The sequence below is a fragment of the Lactuca saligna genome, chromosome 5, assembly GCF_052625555.1.
Source record: "Lactuca saligna cultivar CGN05327 chromosome 5, ASM5262555v1, whole genome shotgun sequence".
Classification (NCBI taxonomy): domain Eukaryota; kingdom Viridiplantae; phylum Streptophyta; class Magnoliopsida; order Asterales; family Asteraceae; genus Lactuca; species Lactuca saligna.
This window is the reverse complement of record NC_136421.1, coordinates 243312884-243335456: the sequence shown is the minus strand read 5'-3', so window position 1 is coordinate 243335456 and position 22573 is coordinate 243312884. Positions and strand designations below refer to the sequence as shown.

The window sequence follows — 22573 nt, the reverse complement described above, 5'->3', positions numbered from 1 at the left end:
ACTTCCTGAATAATTTAATTGGTTAGGAACAGTCAAATTATTCGAATGGGCCACAGTTGTTCATATGTTGGAAGTAGATATGAATGAACACTGTCGTGAATTGGTGTGTGGATTGTCTAAAAGAGTATTAGACATAAGTAAATGTTTGATGCAACGTTCATGAGTGCTTATGAATATGAATTTGAGCATTGGATTAAACCCACGCTCACTTGGATCACTCCATGAATTGTATCACGAGTGATTGGTGAGACGATAACATCTTATATTCTTGAAACCGAGATGTGTGAGTTGTATCTTGCTAATCGGTTGCACATTGATAATATGAAAACGCACTAGTAACTTGGTGTTATAAAACATATTGTTGTGTGTGATTTGGTTAGTGAGTGCAAGCAAGCATTGTATCAAAGTTTATCCGTTCCTTTTATCCAAAAGAGGATAAAAGCGATATCTTTGGGCCCCTCGATGGTTTAGTGATGACAAACGTAAATGCTCGGCCGGGCTAGGGCTAATTTTATTTGTTCAATTAGTCAGTCATCATAAATCGGGAATCGAGAAATAGTACAAAGAGAATGATTAGAAATAATATCTCATACGATATCTAGAATGGAGGAATATATGATCCCTTATCTAAGGACACGCGTATCTGATAGGATCAGAGTTGACAGCGGCTTTGAAAAGCTACGATTGCAGATCAGGATCTGAAGTCATACGCAGAATAGTTATTAGACTTATCCAAGTGGGAGACTGTTGGATTAGTGTCTAAGTCCATTACTATTTTGGTATGTACTTGACCCGATGGTGCATGGTCCTTTTGGGTTGCCTTCACCAAAGCAACTTGATTGGAGAAATAAATAGAGAGAGAGGTTATTATGATTTATTAATATGTTATAAGAATAATATATTAAAGGATAAATCATATTTGTTTAATTAATATTGGTCAATAATTAATTAGGAATTAATTTTGTGATCAAGTGTAATTAATTAAACTAGAGGGGCTGATTTGTAATTATGTGATAGTTACAAAATAAGGTAAAGATTATCTTAAATATAGGGTGGACGAATTTAAGGTGATAAGGCCTTAGAATTCGACTATGATAAGGGTTCAAGGATTATCTTATGGGTTGCTTTGTGGATAAACAACTAGATAAGGATAATGACTGAAACCCTATCTCTACACCTATATAAAGACCCTAAGGCTCATGAATTCGTGTATCCCTTCCCAAGAAGTCCTAAGGATGAATTCTAACCTCTCTCCTCTCTCTTTATACCTTCTCCATTTGCTCTTGGTGTTTGTAAGCCATTAGAGGAGTGACACTTGTGACTCTAAGCATTCCAAAGTCAACTCAAGGTGGAATTAGGATTGTTATTGCTACATAACAATCAAGGTAACATCTTAAACCTAATTATATGTTAATATTGATTTCCATATGCTAGAATTAGGGTTTATAGTCTTGGATTCAAAGCATGTACAATAGTGAAACCTAGATCCAAGCATTAGGGTTTGTATGAGCACATAGGATGTCTTATGACCAAAAACCCATCAGATGGACCAAAAGCGTGCACAAGAGATTTCTCTGTGACGAGTTGTTGAATGAGTAATTTCAATTACCTGGGCCCAGAGAACAACACCATAGTTAATATTTATCCCAGTATAAACGCCATAGATAATTGCCATGAACAGCTTGCTAGCACAATCTGGTCCTGTTATCCTTTTAGAAAAGGCCTTGAATAATATTATGAAAAGTCCATTCCATTGGGGTGACAAGTTAGGTTTTCGGAATTTGGAAATAGCAGATAAGGTGCCTTTATACCCCATTTGATAGAACATCTCTATCAGGGTTTAGTTGGAGATGGATTTAGGATCAATCAGGTCATCAGATTGAGTAAGCCCTAAGAGATAACATAATCGAGCTTTGGTGATGGAAGATGTCTTGTCAAGAATTTGAAATGTAATTCTCTATTCTTCCTTGATGTAACACGCAGAGGAATATGCCTTGGATAGTAGTGACATCATAACACTTTCCATCCTGGTTATGGCTGTGATAAGTGGAGAATATTTTAGGCACTCGATGATCATAAGCAGATGGTTGTCATATTTGCAGGGATCAAGATCGATGATCAGGTTTTGATGCGGCTTGATAGTGAGAAGTTGATATTGCCCTATTTGTTCTTGAACCGAGGGAGTTTCAGAAGAGCCCGCCATTGTTGAGATCTTGAGGAAGAAGAAGATGAACAGTTGATTGCTTTGATCACCAGGAATCTTTGAGAGAATAGAATGAGTGGTAATGAGAGATGAAATGCCAAAATACTTTTATAGCGTGAGCTTGAGGAGAAAAATCCGGAGAGAGATTCCATCGATTAATGAAACGTCGCCTGAAAAAGCACGGTTTGAAAACTATTCATGTCAGAGAAATACGTCATACAACGATAAAGTAGTTGTTTGTTCAAAATTTAATGCGCCCATTTGAATTCTTATCCTCAGGAAAATGTCGCGTCAGCATTGCCCTTTTGTAGTTGAGTGTGATTTCACAACTCTCATATGAAAGCAAACTTCGTTTTAAGAGAACATAGGTTGAACTGCGAACCTGAAACTGAATGTAAGTACCACGAACCAGACTTTTTGAAAATCACTAGGATCTTCGTGCAAGAGTGTGCCAAATATAAAGAAATAAAGCAATAAATTCTAATGGATGCTAGTGATGTCTAATATGACACAAAACTATGGATCTCGGGCAAAGATCGCTTCCTTCGAAGTCAAGAGAGACTAAGAAGTGTCTGTGTGGTTTCCCGTTGAAATACGATCAATTATTTACTAAGAAACACTGAAAGGAATATTTTATTAGGCTTATTAGGTGGCTCTATCTTCATCCAAACTCTGAAACTTGACATAAGTGCAAGATTTGGACGAAGTACTCGTGTTACCGGTGTAGCAACTAGTTCCAAGGAAGGATTTCGTTAGGATGTCGTGCGACGTAACTATGTAGGAGTCCTTTAGCTCTGGTACCGGGATGGTACCCGGTATTTCAGATGATTGGTGAATGAATTGAGACCAGGGAGGTCTCAGTAGAATTTGGAAAGCAGCCATGTGGCTGCATTCTGTTCCAGACAGTTCAATGTTTCAGGCAGATCATTGCTTCAGACACTTTAGGTCTCAAGCAGTAATGGTATTTTAGGATTTCATGTATGGTAAGCGCAATAGATTGTTGAGTAATGCTAAGTCACTCATAGTGGGATTAGCTGAGCCTAGGCCAAGTATAAGTGATATACAAGGATAATTAGATATGTGGTTCTGTTTTCCAGTGGGAACCTCGAGTTATCAGAAGTTGAGTAGTCAGTTGAGAGACAAGTGGAATGGATTCAGTGATAATGATTTAGTTTGGTCGGCTTGTTAGGGAGTCGGATCATCTCGAGACTACATATTTCGAGTTGAGCAAATATGATTGTTACAAGGAATTCATTTATCTATGAATTGTAGGGCCTTACAAAGTTTGGTCATGGTTACCCTGGGAAGGCTAGGGTGTGCTCGAGGTTATGGCCCTAATACTAGAGTGGTTTACCATGTAAGGTATGGTAAGGGTTGATTTCGAGGAAGAAATCTAATTTAAGTGGGGGAGATTTGTAACACCTCTTTTATTTAATAAATTAATTAATTAATTAATTAATGTATAGTAGCCCTAAAATCAATAATTATATATCAAGGGCTGGTCTCGAGGAGTTAATTGTCACAGTTTTAGAAATTGGGGGTTTAAAGTGTAATTTCAGGATTTAATTTGTAAAGATTCTGAGAAGACAGGGGGTGTTTGGTAAGTATTTGGACTTATTATGAAAAGATTTATGGAAGTAGGGCTAGCAAGTAAATTCTAGACTTCATTTGAAAATAATTGTAGAGGGAGGGGCTACTTGGTAAAATGTTGGACTTCATTTGAAGAGATTTTTTATGGTTGGGGTTAAAAAGGTAACTTATGGACTCATTTTGAAAGAAAAGAGGGAAGGAGGGGCCGATTTTGTTATTATGGAAATAAGTTTGGAGAGGCACCGAGTATTTAAACCATGTAAACCCTAACCCTAATGCATAACCTCAACCGTCACCTTCACCTCCCAATCCCTCCGGCACCGCCACCTTATGTCCCATCCTTCCTCCGCCACTGTATAGCCACCGTGAAGACAAAAATCAATGAAGCCAGTCACCGGACGTAGCGTGTAGAGGGGGAAGAACCACATGGCCGATCGAATGAGCACCATGGAAGAGCTACCGTCGTTGTTGGAATCGTGGAACCACCATAAGCGTTGTCGCTCTCGGACATTCCCTCTCTTCCTCTTTTCTATTGTGTTTTCAGCCATGTCGTCGGTGTTTCTAGGGTTATCAAACGCCGCCACTTCGTAAGCGTTGGTGCCTTCTGTCGTGCTTTGGTTGTCGCCGCCACTCACAGAGGAAAGGACGGTTGTGTGTGTTTGTTTATGCTAGTTAGTGTGTGTGTGTTTAGTTTTGGATTAAAGCATTGTAATTGTAATTAGCAAAAAGAATAATCAAAAGAACCATAATCACCACCATGAGGTGGTCGCCGCCACCGTGAACCGCCATTGACCACCACTACCCGAGGTGGTAGTGGGTGGTGCCCGACTAGTGAAACCCTAATGGGCTTAAAGATTTAGTTTTGGGCCTATTAGGCTAAGATTGGGTGGGAAACCCTAATTAGGGTTTAGAAAACCCTAGTTTTGGAAATCATGGGCTTGGACTTATCGAGACCCACATTTTGGGCCATTGGAATTGGACTATGTATTAAGCCCGATTTCACCATATGATTTATCTAGTAGAGTAGTGGACTTAATGGATTAAGTCCTTAATGGACTAAGGGAGAAACACTTAACCCTAATTATCATTTTTTGTGAAACCCTAATTTCACTTGGGCCTTAAGTTGGGCCTTTATATTGGACTTTGGTGATTGGGACAGTAATGGGCCATTTAAGAACAATCATATGGACTAGAATAATTTAATGGGTTAAGGGTAAGGCCCATGTAAGGGGTTTGGGCCCAATTTGGAAAATTGGGCCATAGTTTGGGCCTTGATGGTTATATGATGTTGGGCCATTAGAATGCCCATATGTTAGGCTATGGCCCATTACTTGACTTTTGGGCCTTTAGAGTGTGAGTTGGACCTTGGGCTTGGAACCCAATTATTAATTGGGCGTTGTTTGATGTTGACAGCTCGGGAATCTATCAACTAGCAGCTGAAGTTTTATCCACGGGACTTCAATAGTGTGAGGTGAGTTTTCCTCACTATACTCAAGGGTATAAGGCACCAAGGCCGGTCCTTAGGATTGTTATCCTGATATGTTATGCTAGTATGATTTGCTAGATCGGTATCCTGGTAGATAGGATGATATATGCTATTATGATCTGTTAGATTAATATCCTGGTATAAAGGATGTTACTATGCTGCTATAATCAGTTAGATCGGTTTATCTGTATATAGACCGTTATGTAATTATTTGTTATATGTGCACATGTTTGATTAGTGGTTAAGGCTTGTCTGCTTTGTGTGAAAACCAATAGACCTGGGCATACCAACTAGATGGTTTTGGGCCGTGAGTATTCCACCCCGAGGATTATTGGACTCGTAATATGTGCGTATTCCAACTTGTTGGTTATGGGCCTGGGGTATTCCATCTCGAGGATTATTGGACCCATAGTATGTTGACATACCGACTAGATGGTTGAGGGTTTGGGGTATTCCAACCTGATGGTTGACTGGAACCATAGTATGTTGTTTGTGATTATATGTGTATTATTGTGTATGTGTATTTTGTGCTTACTGTTTCAGTTTATTGTTTCAGTTGCTTCAGATTACTCGACAAGGCGAAGGCGTGACCATACACATCCTCGTGTTTTGGACTTATGGTTTTTGGGATACTCTAATATTAAACTATTTTGAAAACATTTTGTAATAATTAATGGCTTTTGGATGTTTGAAAAATTTTTAAATTCTCTTGATTTTTATGGGTGTTATATTGTGAATCTTCATATGTTATTTTTCATGCCAATAGTCATCAGTGGGTCGTATCTTGATGGGTGGGATTCAGTGGTTCAGTGGATTGTTCCGATTCCTTTAGTAGGTCCAGTTCAAGAGCATGGATTGGAAGATTTACGGTCAAAGTAGCAAGAATAGCTCATCAGCGAAGTTAGAGTTCGAACGTGATAACATTCATAAAGTAAAGACTGGCAGTTGTCCATGAGAGAACGTTTGGGTTCAATCGCTATTGTTGCTAGGGAAGGAGCGGTAGTAAGGAGATGGTGGTGTCAGTCGCACGAGTTGTTAAATCGTTGGAAGTGCCAGAGTAATTTTATTATCACCAAGTAATTTTATTATCACCAAGGATTGTATGTGGTTACAATTCAGATCAATGGTTATGGTTTTAGTCACCAACATAAAGGTTTTAAGGATTTGGTGGGGTATAATGAGAAGTGAATGGGATTATAGGACTTGCTAGGATTTCAAGGAGTATTCTTCGGGAATTCAAGAGTTGGACAATCAACGAGATCATCTAGTATTGGAAGTCTATTAGTAATAGATGCATGTCATAGTTAGTTTGTAAGGATAAGATGGGTTGGGAACCCAACAAATTTTATGAGATAGGTGAGCTCCGACGAATCTAAGTGAGGGAGAATCGATTAGAATATTTGGGAGCTGACTCGGGTATTGAACTAGGCTAAGTTTCACGTCCCGGTCAATAGGCAAGCGACACAAATGGTTGTCTGGATTGAGGTTGTGTAAGTTGGGAGTTCAGGAAACTTCCAATAGTTGGTCATAATTTCTACTATGATGTATAACAGTCTTGTGGATGGATCCAAGTTGAGGGTTATGTTGGAGCATCATTGTTTGTTGCGATTTAATGAAGGCTTTGGGGGTTTGAAGCATGACCCGAACACCTAATTGGATGCAGTTGGATGCGGGTTTTGACTCAGGATGAGTGCGGTTATGATGGTAAGGGTGCGGTAAGACCTTGGGTGGTTGGAAGTACTGTAAGACTGCAATGGGATCGTAGCATTCACCATTTTGAGGTAGAAAATCATTCAAGGTGGTCATGAGTATAAAAGGGGGTTAGTTCGTGCCTTGGGCATGACGAGCAGGATTATTGGAGATCATTCCTCTATTTTCAGGTTGAGGACCGTTGGGGTACGAGGCGGAGTCGGGCCTATGTAGCTCTAGAAGGATGGGACCCATGGGTGAGGCCCGTATGTTTATGGAAATTCAGGTGGGACCTGTTGGAGACCGTAAGGTTGAGGTTTTGGATCTTGGGTTGTATGATTGAGTGTGTGATTAGTAAGTGGCACAGAAGGATGCTTAGGTTAGGATATCCTTGTATTTCGGGCTCTTGGGAACCTGGTGGCTAGACCAGGTATGAGAATGGTAGTCTCAGCGATGGTTGGGGAAAATCTTTATATCCAAGTTGAGTGAGGGGTTGCGTGAATGAGAAGATTTTAGGTGAAATGCAAGTGTATGTCCTTGGATCTTGGGTTATGAATTAAGTATTGAGTTGGTTTAGGTGGGAAATCGTGTTGGGAATCACCGACGTTCATGCGCAAGGTATCCATTTTAGTGGAGTATGAATTAAGGAATATATATATACCAAGGGTATTAGGTTAAGGGTTCAAGGCTAAAGGATGGTTTCAGTTTTGATGGCGGATCAGATTCATGTGATTGAGCTTTGGTTTGGTTTTATCTGTGTGGGGGTTCATTTCCCAGATTGTCTCCTATTGTTCATTATATTCATGGGAAATTTTTATCATCAGGATGAGCTTTCCCTCGAAGGAATATTTGTCCATTTTGGTCAAGTGAAAGATTTTCAGCAGCAACGCATAGTCTGTGAATCTGTTTTCTAGTGGGAACTTCCGACTATTAGCAGTTGAGTAGTCGTTTTGGGGATAAGTAGAATGGAATTAGCAACAATGCAGTATGGACAGTCTGTCAGGGAGTCAGACCAACTCGAGATTTCAATTTTCAGGTTGAGTAGACGTAGTTATTTTGCATAAGGTTGTTTGGGGCTAAGTAGGATTCATCCATCTTTGGGTTGGAGAGCCCTGCTAGGACTAGTTTCGATTGCCTTGGGAAGGTTGTGGTATGCTCGGGGTTGTGGTCGTGTTACTTAGGTTGCCCGACGTGCCGAGAATGGTAAGGAATGATTTCAAGGACGCAATCTAATTTAAGTGGGGGAGAGTTGTAACGCCATGTTCCAAATCATTTCCTATTTCAAGGTAGTGATCCAAAGATCGGGTAATATCAGGCTTAGGATCTTTGAGGAAATGAGATATGGACCTATTTGGATGTGGGTGATGTAAATTTAGATGATCCAGTGGTTCGATTTGTGTTTTGGAGCCAAGGGGTATTTTGGTATAGTGTCAACTTGACTTTTATGGAAATTAGATTTTTGTGAGGACCATTACACAAGGCGTGCACTTGAGTACGCTGAGAATAGTCAGCAGTTTGACCGTGAAGCTTCGACCTTGTACGATGGGCGTACACAAAGTGCAAGGAACCCTAATTTAAGTGTGTTGTACTATATTTAAGCTCCTTTAGTCTTTAGGATTGGCCTTTTTACCATCCCCCAAACCTCCTAAAACCGTAAATCGACCCTTAAGCCTTCTTTGTGGTGTTATTGAGATCTTGAGAAGATTTTGGTGGTTATTTTACCCTTGGTGAAGGAAGTAAAGAAGATTGAAGGTGCTTTTCTTGGTGAGAAGGCTATATATCCAGAATCATCACTCTTGTTGCAAGCTTATTGAGGTATCAAGTTCAAACATTGGCTTCTAGATATTTAGATCTCTTTATGAGTTGGTTTGTTATGCTTTTGGTCCCTTTTTGGGTTGGTTGGCGAGTTAAAACATTTAAAAGACTTATTCTTTAAGATCTGAGCTTATTATGGATTCCTTAAGCATAAAGGTGCAAGCTTTATGGGATTTTTGGTCACATTCATGCATTAAGTCATCTATTAAGTCCCTTTTAAGCTTAAGAGCTTCATTTAGCCATGCATGAAGGTAAAGTTAGCAACTTTACAAGACAATCCAGCTCAAGGAAGTCAGATCTGCATTTTGGAAGAAATGTCGTAATGGATTAAGGGTTAAAATCGAGATTTTGCTGAATGGGTGAGTACGTTGGGCGTACAAGCTGGTATGCATAGCGTACAATCCCTCAAGTGAGTACGTTACGTGTATGTGTTGAGTATGCATCGTGTACTCAGTCTGATGGACTTCGCGTTTTGGGCTTCGAGTTTGGGCAATTCTTTTGGGCTTGAATGCTTAGGTCCTTCTCGGGCCATCTAAAATTGGTGTGCCTTGGGGTAAGGCCCATGTAAGGGTTTGGGCCCTATTTGGAAAACTAGGCCATGTATGGGCCTTGAGTGTTTATTTGGATTTGGGGCCTTTGGATTATTGGTTTGGGCCTAGGTTTAGGTTATGTTGAGTAAAGGGTAAAAAGGTCTTTTACCCTAGTTTGGGCACTTAGTGTGGACTAGATCATTTATTGATATATGATTATTTTGGTGGTTTGTAGCTTGGGGATTTTAGCGAGGCAGCAGCTAGAGATTCTTTATGTGAGATTCAACAGTATGAGGTGAGTTTTCCTCATTGTACTTTTGGGTTGAAGGTACCAAGTCCGAACCTTTGGATTGTTATCATGATTTTCACATGATTGTATGTTGAAGTGATCTGTTAGATTTGTATCATGGTATATCGGATGATGCTATGTTGTAGTGATCTGTTAGATTTGTATCCTGGTATATAGGATATGCTATGCTTAGTGATCTGGTAGATCTGTAAGATTGTTTGTATATTCTAGCTAGGGTTGATATGGTATATGTTGATTTGTGATGATGTGTTGGGTTGAGGCGGTCCTGCTGTGTGCTGAAGGCCAAGAGACCTAGGGCGACCTGGATAAACTGCAGGCCAGAGGGGCGTACCAGTCATGCCGAAGGCTCAGAGAACAGTCCATATAGGCTAAAGGCCCAGTGAGATGGTGCAATCATACTCAGGGTTTTGTATACATGTTGTTTGTTGTTGTTATTATGATTATGTGTTGTGTTTGTACTTTAGGGAAAACTCATTAAGCGTTGGGCTTACAGTTTTGGGTTATGTTTCAGGTACTTCAGACAATTGTGGGAAGGCAAAGGCGTAGCCATACACATCCTCATGTTTTGGACTTATGATTTTGGGAAACACGGATATAAAACATGTTTTGAAAAATATGTTGTAAAAAAATTGTGATTTTGGGTTGGTTTTTAAAAGTTTAAAATTTTCATGATTTTATGGATGTTACAGCTTTCCAAGCGTTAGCGGAACTACATCTCATGTATGAGTCTGATAAAGAGCTGCAAGTTCCTCAGCCATAGTGGTCTGCCAAAGGGGATCAGAAACGACCTCTTTGTAAGATGGTGGCTCATATATACGATGTACATTAGCAATAAAGGAGGCAAACACTGGTGAGTAAGAGAAATAGACAAAGTCAAAAACTTTTGTGGACTTCTTATTACGTTAAGGTCTCGATTGAGGGGGTATTGATGATCTACAAATAGAGGATCAACGACAGGGGGTGGATTAGCAACAGGTGGTGGATCAGTGACATGTGGTGGATCATTAATGACAATGCTAAGCGGATCAATCGAAGATCCTTTCGGGTTGCAACATGTAATTGAACATGAATGCTATAAAATGGAATATTTTTCAAAAAGGTGACATTACGAGAGACATATAGTTTCTGATTTGATGGATCATAATACTGATAAGCTTTCTGACCCATACCATATCCTAGAAAACACAAAAAGTTGATTTTGAAGACAACTTATCTCTCTCTACATTAGGCTTCAAGACAAAATAGGTATACACAAATACTCAAAATCAAGAATAATCTAGAAGTTGTCCAAACAACATTTCATAAGGAGACTTCCTTGAAGTTCATGCAATAGGGATGCGATTAATAATGTAAGTGGCGGTATGAACAACTTCTCCCCAAAACATATTGGGAATTTGAGCATAAAGTAGTAAGGATCTTGCAATTTCTAAGGGATATTGAAGTTTTCTTTCTCCAACAACATTCTGCTGAGGAGTGTCTATACAAGATGACCGATGCACAATGTCATCAGATGCCAATAATTGTTTAAAATCATTGGAGGTAAATTCTCCTCCTAAATCACACCGAAAACATTTTATGACAACAGAGTGTTGAGTCTCGATGAGAGCTCTAAATTCATTATATATGGTGAAAAAGTCATATTTGCACTTCATAAGATAAACCTATGTATAACAACTGTAATCATCAATGAATGAAACATAATAGTTAGCTCCCGATTTAGAGGTGATAGGAGATGGACCCCACACATCAGAATGCACGATATCAAATGGAGCAACATAACGAGTGACACTTTTATTAAATGGTAAAGCATAATTTTTTTTTTCAGTTTACAACCAAAACAATCAGAAATATCACCAACTTTTAAAGAACCTCACACACCAGTGGAAACCAAGAATTGTAAATGAGCCGCTGACACATGTCCCAAACGAGAATGCCAAAGATAAAAAACATACGATAAAGGGTTTAAACGAAAAGATGAAAAATCAACACTAGATGCAGCAACTCAACAACATGTAGTTGCTCCAAAACATAGAGCTCCCCAAGTCTATGGCCTATCATAATCATCCTCTGAGATCGAATGTCCTGTACACAACATAATGAATCATAAAATAAGAAACAACAACCAAATTTACACAACCGACTAACCGGTGCAAGATTCAAAGCAAGTGTAGGAATGTAATATGCATTTGTTAAAGACATATAAGGAGTGAAAATATAACCAACACTCTCTACTAACATAGGTGTAGCACTAACAGACATAACAACGACGAGTGTACGAGAAGATAATGAAGCAAAAGATGACAAATGTGGTGACATGTGATGAGATGCACTAGAATCCAATATTCATAAGGATGAATGAATACTTGACGTGTCAGATGAAGACATACTTGGATGATACATGGAAGCCGACTTGGCAGTTGGATTGATAGCAATGAACTGCCTTAACTGCTCAACAATATGTGGATCCAAGGCTGATGGTGGTGTAAAATCTGTTTCATTCTCAACTGAAGGTGCAACAGCAAATGTATTGTGGTGGCCTAAAAGATAGAAATGAGAAACATGACCATCCAGAAGACATGTTCTGTTGTGAAGGATGAGATGGTACAAGTGATCTCATTTGTTGTTGCTACTAGTTTCCTTTTATTTTCAACAAAATACATTTTGTCTTATGATGATTTTTCTTCTTACATAAAACACACGCATCAAATGTAACCTTGGGACGATTCTGGTTTGAATATTGAGGTCATTTGTAGAACAACAAAGTCATCAAGAGTGGCTGTATTGGGACCTTTGTAAGCATGAGACTTGATACGAGTCTCCTTAACAATCAACCCGTGAATAACCGAATCAACATTGGGAAGATGTGTGCGATGCAAGATTGGTCCGTGCAAACCTTCAAAATCTGAATGTAATGCCATCAAGAACTGAACCAGATGTTGCTCTTCCCTTTTATCAATATAAGACTTGAAAGTCTTCAACACATTAGGTTATGTAAAAGCCAACTGATCCCACAAATATGACATAGTTGCATAAAATTCATGAACACTAAGATTGTTCTGTTGGAGGGATCGAATATCAAACTCTAACTAATATTGCTTTGAAAAGTTAGACTGATTATACAACTTAGCCAAGTGATCCCAAACCTCATTTGCTGTGTCATACTTCGCCAGCTGAGTACCAATAGACTGGATAACAAAATTATTAATCTGTAATGATCTTGGAGTTATCAGTCTCCCATGAATCAAGTAAGGTTGCATAATTATCAGTATTCTTGTCTGTTGATTTCTTATTGTCACCTATAACAATCCCCCACACAGTCTTGTCTCGCAAGAATTTTTTCATAACATAAATCCAATAGGCATAGTTTTTGCCATCAAGTTGAATACTAATGGACCAAAGAGAATCATCTCTTGGGGCCATACTTCAATATCAGTCAAACGAAAATAACAATAAATACGAGTAGCAACAGCAACAATCAAGATCTCGAAATCAACAAAACCAACAGACGAAAACCCTCGAAATCGGCGAAGCGAGCAAATCAAATCAATATGAATAAAAAAAATGAGCAAGAAAACCATACCCAAATTGCGAACAATACGTGAACAATGTCGATGGACAGTGCACGTGAATAATGTTGATGGATAGTGCACATGCACAATGTCGATGAACAGTGCACATGAACAATGTCGATGAACAGTAACATAAATAATGTTGTGCATGCTACAACTTGCCCCCAAAACGGAAGTACAGATGATCAACTGAGCTCTGATACCATAAACTAACAAGATATAGCATGCCTAGGGTATAATATTATTATTAAATGAGAAGTACAAAGATACAATGAAAGGAAATGACAAAATATAGACACTAACTAATTAGGGTTTTATAGCTAATGGGCCAATATAAAACCTAATACAAAATAAAGCCCATAATCTTGTTAGGCTAACACCTGTAGCAATCCGAAGCACCCCATCGGAGCTTATAGGTGACCAATATCGACACAATTAATTGGGAAATCGAAAAGGTATTAGGTATTGTAAATAGTCTGTTAGTTGGTTGGCTCTTAGTTGGTTCGCTTTGTTTATAGAAAGGTATGTTACAATTTCAGATTGAAACTTGGTGATTGATGGTTTTATAATAATGTGTTTTGTAATCTTTATTGTTAAGATGGTTGTTGAAAGACACGATTTTTACGGAGTGTCTCATGGTTATTGCAATATAATTCGATAGTTTTGTCCTTATAATGGTTTTATTCATGTATTTTACTTACATGCATTTTAGAAGAATTGGGTTCAAGAATGGATTGTTGTAAAAAGATTAATGCATAAATATTTTTGTATTGTACTTTGTTATTACTGTTTTTATACAAATGTGTCTTGACATTAAAAGAACTCCATAATTAATTTAAAAGATATATGACAATAATTTGATACAATCTTTTCGGAAAGCCAAAACCAAAATGTTAAACATCTTAATTTAAAATACTGATTATATATTTATGAACAAAAGAATTAACTTTTTATAAAAATAATTGTTTATAAATATATTATTAATGATTACGGTTTTTAATGTTTCAACATTGTTTTACGTTGAAAATTTGTGACTCAGCACAATTATTTAAAATATATTTTTTGTTAGATTTAATTATTTACTTATTTATCATTTTGTTTGTTATTATTTCAGAATTTTACTTTGAAAATATTTAATGTTTATATATGTTGATAATTAATTAACATATATAATACACTAGTCGTAAGAGTTCATTTTGAAAGAAAAATATATGAAATTCTAAACATTTGAGAAGTTTGAATTTATAAGGAAAAATAGAAAATATTGATTTATTAAAAGTAAATTGTTTTTTTTTTCTTTTAAATTAAACAAATAATTTAGATAAATAAATAAAGGAAACTATTGAAAGTTTAATTTAAAAAATTTGAAATTAAAAGGAAGTCAATTAATGAAAGTGATATGCATTTATTATTATATTTATTGTAATTATTATATTTAAATATTATATGAAAATTAATAAAATAAAAAAACCACAAAATGTCATGTGGAAAAAAATTAATTGAAATAACCACAAAAATAATATGTGATCAAATCAATAAAAGTGTAACATATGACAAAAAATTATTTATTTATTAGGAATGATATGTCACACATATTAGATAATAAATAGGAAGATTGGTTTTTATACAAAAATTAGGTTGAATTAATTAATAAGGGGATAATCTAACAACTAGACTAGACTTTGTTAAGTATCCATATCATAAAGTTGGGCCTTTAATATTTGGGCCATTGGCATTTTAACATGCACTCAAAATTAGGGCAAGGTTATCACATATCAGCCCTATAAATGCTTACCTTGGATAATTGATAAATCATGGTCTCTCTTTTCGGCGACTAGAAACCACCAGTGAACGATCTCTATAGGTTTTCAATGAAGATAGATTCATATTAGAAACTTAGGGATAATTTTCTGTTTGCTGTTGTCGATATGTTTTATGTGTTTATCTGTTGTTGATTTCTTTGATGAAGAGAAATGGAAATAAGCCAATTTGCAGAGCAAGGGCGCCTATGAAATGTGACGAAACTTGCATTGAAGGTTGGCAAAATCAAAACAATATCTGCGATTCTCCGTGCCTATCGAATCTCTTGATTTTGAATACGGCCTCGAACAAATCGCTACATTTGTTCTTAAAGTTTACTTATTATCATACGATCTTCATTGACTTTTTAATCAACATAGATTGTCCTCCGTCTATTAGTTCTATAGATCTTCATCGACTTTTTAATCAACGTAGATTATCCTCTGTGTGTTAGTTCTATATTTTTTCGTCGCTATGATCATTTTTAAACATGTGTCGAGCTATTAAGGTCATTTAATTTATTAGAGCAGAAAAAGCCAATTTGCAGAGCAAGGACGCCTATGAAATGTGACGAAACTTGCATTGAAGTTTGGCAAAATCAAAATAATTTCTGCGATTCTCCGTGCCTATCGAATCTCTTGATTTTGAATATGGCCTCGAACAAATCGCTACATTTGTTCTTCCCTTTTCGTGTTTTTGTTCAAAAATTTCTTATTATCATACGATCTTTTTCGACTTTTTAATCAACATACATTATCCTTTAATCAACATAGATTATCATCTCTATAGATTTTATAGATCTTAATCAACTTTTTAATCAACATAGATTATCCTCTGAGTGTTAGTTCTATATTGTATATGTTTTTCGTAACTTTGATCATTTAAACTATTAAGGTCATTGAATTTATTAGAGCAGAGAAAGCCAATTTGCAGAGCAAGGACGCCTTTGAAATGTGACGAAACTTGCATTGAAGGTTGGCAAAATCAAAAAAATCTAGCGATTCTCCGTGCCTGTCAAATTCTTTCAGTTTTGAATATGGCCTCGAACAAATCGCAACATCTCTACTAGGTTTTTGTGTTATGTTTGGATCCTAGAAGTTTCTTAATTAAGCATTATTAAAACTTATAGGTTTTTAGTATAAGAAAATTTTGATTGGCGTGACAATGTTTTATAAGAACTTCTATTTTTACCGATTTATATAACAAATATTAGGAAAACCAATTCTGATATGGCTAGGTTTATATAAACACATAGTAAAATCCCTAATCAATTACTTTTCATAGCATTCTAGGATCCCTAATTAAATACTTAAGGTAGCCATGTTATTGATCAGTTTTTCAAACAACAGGTCTTCCAATAATAGGTTAAAATGAGTGTTTGGTTTGTGTTGATGTGGAAATTTGTGATCTAGTAGTTAGGTAAAAAGGCTGTAGAAAAAGTAAAGTTTTAATTGGTGCTGAGGTGAACGTTATCGAAATGCTCACGTAAATCATTAAAATACAAAATATTGCTTCTAAGCTTGAGTGATTGGCATGCTACCAAACTCACTACAAGAGTACAAGTTCCAGCACCATTCCCATTAATGTATAAATGACTCGTTAAGATTGCCAGTCATGGATATAAGCAATGTTTGTACACTCGGGAGGATGTGTCTTGTTTAACCGTTCGGATCATGATATGGGGTAGAAGGCGAATAAATTTAGAACAGTTTTTTTTTATAAAAATACGGATTGGATCGAATTGGTCGCTTTCTCCTCAAATCGAGGTTGAACCGTTATGTCGAACAAATTAAAACCGGATTGATCTAATGTGAAATCCATGATTTGATATATATTTCAATTTTAAATTTTGTTGTTATCAAATTATTAGTTTTATATGGTTATGCATTATGTTTGAAAATAAAAATATATGAAAATAGAAAAAGGTAATAAATTGGGTTGATCGAATCGGTCAATTATACCGAGGCAACTAAAAATCGGAAAAATCGGGTTTTAAAACATTGGATGTAAAAAGAGAGAAGAGAGAGAAGTTTGGAAGGTGGTTAAAAATAGAAGGTAAACTAATTAATTGGGTTGAAGTTCATTTCAATTAATTGGGTTGATATTTCTTATAAAATCCATTATTTTTAAATAAATGAATTGTTATCGGATTGATCTATTTAATTAATTTTTCATCCAACTTACAACATAAGTTTGTTAAACTTTTGATAACCTTTTTAAATAAAAAATAATTAAAGATTATACAATATAATGTAGTTTCAAATGTAAGTATAGTTTTAAATCCTAATTTAAATATACATATAAATTATTTAAATAATTTTAAAAATTAATTTGAAATACTTTTGAACGAGTAAAAGAAAATGAGTGACAATTATTATTGACTTTTTTTTTTACATAAATAATAGTAGTTGAACAATATAATTTATAACTTAATATTTGATTAATACATCCTAATATTTAAATAATTTTAAATTAGTATATATTAGTAGTATGGTGACTTGAATCCAAAAATAATTAATTAAATGTGTTAAGTGAGTTGAACCCAACCTGTTTATTTTGGGTTGAGTTCGGATTTGGTTATTGGATTGAGATGATTTATATCAGCTCTAAATACAATAAAAACCATTATGTTTGTTAGTTTTTATTGGTTTGACCATTATGTTTGTTAGTTTTTTATTTTTGCAAATTTATCCATTAAAATTGATTTTTTTTTTTGGCAAAAGAGAAGGGTGTCATTGAACAAAAACACAAATTTAAAGGCCTTTATGAACTAGATTTTTTTTTTTTTTTTTTTTTTTTTTTTTTTTTTTTTTAACATTTAAGCCAAGTCTAAGGACATTAATTGACTAGTGAATAAAATTAGAAAAAAAAGTATATTTGGTCTCAAAGAAACTAAAATACGTGAAAGTGTAAAGTTGATAAAAATTTGCAAACCTAAGTGTTTTTTATGTTATTTTTCCTAGTGTTTTATAGGAAGGGTGAGCGTAAGCGGGGGTATCCATCCTAATTATCTGGAACTATATTTTGGAACAGATTTTGAAATCGTGGGAACAGTTCTACTCGGTTGTTATTTGATTCTTTATAATACTTTCATTGAAGGTAGTTAAATTAGTTGTTACGGGGTAAATAAACAAACAAACTATTAAAATTTATAAACATTGAGGATTTATAATTTACTCGACAAACAAAAATAGGAAGGACTTAGAGGTAATATAATTTACGAATTGATAATATACATATACAACCGTTTACGAACTTATAAATAGAAGAGACAAAATCCTTCCTAATAAATAAAAATAATTTTGCCACATGTCATCCTTTATATATTATGTTGCATGTTATTTTATAGTAAATTTAAATTAAATTATATCCATGTGTTCTTTTGTAGTTTTTTTTTTCCATTTTATTAAATATCATATAATAGTTAAATGCAATAAATTTAATAATAAATATATATCCAATTCATTAATGAAACTTTCCTTATAATTTCTAAATTGAATCTAATTAATTTAATTGTGTTTAATTTATTAGTTTAAACTTAAAAGACAAATAAGCACTTCAATTCAATAATTAAAACTTTATTTTTGTTATAAATTTAAATTTTATAAATTATTAGATTTTTATGTTTGTTTATTATTGTAACATCCTAAGTTTTCTCATTTGAAGTCCTTGGGGATGGAAGGGTACACAGGGCGTACTCATAAAGGATGAAAACCCTAATATCTCGGGTTGGGGGCTATACAAACATCCTTATGGCTCATTTTCTCTCCTCCTTCTCAGTCTCCATCTTCCAGAAACGTTCCCAAACCCTAGTTCTTGTGTGTGTGAGTGAGTTGGTAGGTATTTTGAGCTCTTGAAGGTGAAGCCATTGCAACAAATAGTTGAAGAAGGAGATTGACTTGTAGATCTAAGGTTGTGTTGTGCTCTAGAATCCGCAGAAGGTAAAAAGCTTCAAACTTTATGCTTGTAGAACATAGATCTATCCTTTCTCGTATTATGGAACCATTTCTTGTCCCAAAAACCCCAATTTAGTGCATGATGCATTTTGGACGAGATAAGTTGTCCTTTCTGGACTTTGGAGAGGTCTTAAGTGATAAAATTGAGGTCCCAATGGCTTCAGATGTCCCATGCATGTAGTAGGAGGGTCTTAATGGATTAAGAACTTTCTAGACGTCTAAAGTGATAAAGTTCGAGAATTTATTAGTCATAGGCACATTTGTCACTGGATCTGGAGTTTGGGATTAAGTGCTTAAGTCAATAAGCACTTATTAGGGTTTTGGTGAAACCCTACGTATGCCCAATGTACTAAGTCAATGGCCCGTTTTCGAGTGATCACTTTAACAAGGAAAAGAAAATTGTTAGAAGCGAAGTGCCGCCCGAATTTCGAGTCATCACTTTAACAAGTGAGTGCATAGTTACTTTCATCTTACATATAGATATGAAGTATTTAATACATGCTATATGTGCTTATTATTTGTGTTCCTGATATCTATGCTAGATGAATGATTTATACGTGTTTTAAATGATTTAAACTGAATATGTATTTTTATACCTATAAATATACATTGGGTAAATATGGGTAGATGAAATATGATATGGATGATGAGAGATGAAATAAATGATTAGAGGTGAAAGATGATGAGAAGCTTTGACTTAAACGATGATGAAGTTATCTAGCAGAGTATAGATGACGACCAAAGAGTATTTTAGACAGTCCGGCGGAACACTGGTAGGCTTGCAACATGTATATGTTTATGAACTATGTGTTCACCAGATGTACTCTAAAAAACCTATCAGCTATGGATTTAGTGCCATATAGATGAACATTGGCAGCTATGAACTTAGTGTGTTATAAATAAACGTTGGAAGTTATGGATTTAGTGCCCTATAGATGAATGTTAGCAGTTATAGACTTCGTGCCTTACAAATAAACGTTGACAAATATGGATTTAGTGCGTAATAGATAACATTGGCAACTATGGATTGAGTGTCTGTTAGATAAACCCTAGCAGCGATGGACTTCATACCTATTCCTTAGGATAATCCTTAGAAATGAATGAATGAAGGATAAATGATTCTTAGAGTAGATCCTTAAGAATAAAGAATATAATGGGATGAGAAGTTGGGTTAATTGTTTGATGGTTAAACATAATAATTATTTTATTGTGGTTTGAAAACCCTATGTACTCACCAGGTTTCCCAACCTGATCCACTCAGTTTATTTGTATCACGAGTATCGATGCGAAAATATATTACGCTGAGAGATTAAAGGAGATGTAGATCATTTGTATAAATGAATGTAACGTCTGTTTATGCTTATGTTTTTGTATTGATGATGACATTCCAGTGTTTTAATATAAATAAAATACATTTCGTTGGAAATGCTTTGATAACATCTTTATCATGTTTTCTGGGAATAAATTCCGCAATAGTACTTCAAAACGGATACTCTGATAACATAAAATTTTAAATGACCGTGAATTTAGGGATGTCAATGTTGGTATCAGACCATTAGTTTAAGCGAACTAGGAATTGTAGAAAATTTGTAGACTTAAACTTAGAATGCTAACCGATGATCGTGAGGAACATGTCTAATATATTTTACGTAGTACACTTGAATGGACACGACAACTAGCTTATTTAGGAAATATGCCTAAATTGATTTTATGTGCTAAACGATTTATGATGCTTTATGATGCCATTATTTGATCGGATGTATGGTCGTTTGCCGACCGGATCCGGAAATTTTATGTGTTCATATTTCTAAATGTTTAACTACGATATTAGAACATGCATGTAACTTTATGGAGTAATAAGGAGGATTACACATCTAAACCTTCTCTAGCTTAAATTTCTCGTCTTGAACAACTATTACAGTATATGGAACGTCATGATAAGGACTCATACCAGACTGAGCAAATAGAAGAAATAAGAAAGCCGATGATAGTAAATGATACCTATCGAAAGATACCATAAGAGAGGTATCTTGCCTTTAGAATGCGTTTAATAAATAATATGTCTAGTACGGGAGAAGTACATTTTCGATTTGCAGAAAGAAAGATTTTAGTATAATCCATGAAGATATCCCATCATCTGGCATTTCCTCTACCAACTGAGTTGAAGTAGAATTTATGATTAAAGATATGCATGGAAGAAGTCCTATTAGAGTCCAGGGAAAATTTATGATTGTTTGGACACATTTGTATGTGTTAAAATTGTTTTTTTGATAATAACTTGGAGAACTGAGAAACAATACTTGGAACGAGTATGAGTAGGTGTGAAAGGTAGTAGAGGCATATACTACCAGAAGCACAAGAATCATACTTAGATTAGGGAAAGTCACAAGGTTACCAAGGCGATAGTAATTGATTCTGTTTTGTTCATATCTGTCATTACCATCATTTCGCCAATAACTAAAAAGATGATTGTTATTCCGACCCTAGTATTCATATCAAATCGAGTCCGACTAAGATGAGTATGTGACGTGGTTCAGAGAACCAAGTTCGATGTAGCATTTGACTTAAGCTAGAAGATTGAAATGAAAGATAGTTGAAACGATTAATAGAAGTATCACGATCACCATTAAAGTAAAGACTTTTGTAGCTAGAATTAGTACATGTTAGAATGTGATTATATCACATTAGAACATGAAGAAAGGTTTATTCCATTCTGGAATCTGACTCAAAAGACCTGAATCTAAAGCATTGCATCATACGATGAGAGATCATTAGAACATGAATTATTGGTCTATTACAGTAATTTAAGTACAGAACCTATCATAATTTAAGTATGTTAAGAAGTTGTAGGAGTATCCAATAAGGATTGAGTTTGTAACTCAAAGGTTACGATTGAAAGTCCAACATAGGATAAAGAGTAAGTGCGAGATTGAACACCACCAACAGTTAAGAAGTCCATGAGTTAGATACTCATTTCAAAGGACATAAGAGTTATGGTTATTACCTAGGCTAAAAAGATAACACATGAAGTCATTATACAAGCCCTGTTTCGTTGATGATTCCGAGATGTAATCATCCTAAGGGGGATATAATTGTAACACCTGTAGATTCGGGCTAAAAGATGATAAGCGTTAAAAATGAATTTATGATAGAATATTATTTAGGATAAATAATCTTAACCAAGTTATAGTATATGTCACAAGGATTCCGTACATATAAAGAACGCTGAAATCCGACTTATAACGAAGAAGTTATGACCAATCAAAGTTTTGCAACTAAACCAGCTCAACGCCGCGTATCATAAAAAGTGAATTTTTGATATGCTACTTTTTAGCCTTAGATATCTAAACAAAAGTCATAGTATATGTTAAACTGAGAGCATGCATATAAAGAACGTCCAAATCTAACTTCGTTTGAGAAAAATTATGATTTTTCTAAGATATAGCATAACAGTGCACAACTCGAAAATCGAATTTTAGATCAATCGATTTTTAGCTGACACAACCAAAATGAGAATTGAAGATCTCATTAGTAGGAGCTCAACGATATAATGACAGTCGAAAACGGACGTCGGATGACAAAGTTATGAATTTTCAACGGACTTTTACTATCTAAGCATGTTAAA

General features: G+C 35.4%; 3 non-coding genes across 3 annotated transcripts; all 3 read left to right on the top strand.

Moving 5' to 3' along the window:
* The first annotated feature begins 15186 nt into the window (after positions 1-15186).
* LOC144999294 (small nucleolar RNA snoR86) lies at positions 15187-15315 on the top strand. Its single transcript, XR_013660807.1, has one exon. It is a non-coding gene; the product is annotated as a small nucleolar RNA snoR86 (small nucleolar RNA).
* Positions 15316-15538: 223 nt separating this feature from the next.
* Positions 15539-15667, top strand: LOC144999295 (small nucleolar RNA snoR86). Its single transcript, XR_013660808.1, has one exon. It is a non-coding gene; the product is annotated as a small nucleolar RNA snoR86 (small nucleolar RNA).
* A 257-nt stretch (positions 15668-15924) lies between these two features.
* Positions 15925-16053, top strand: LOC144999293 (small nucleolar RNA snoR86). Its single transcript, XR_013660806.1, has one exon. It is a non-coding gene; the product is annotated as a small nucleolar RNA snoR86 (small nucleolar RNA).
* Positions 16054-22573: the final 6520 nt, after the last annotated feature.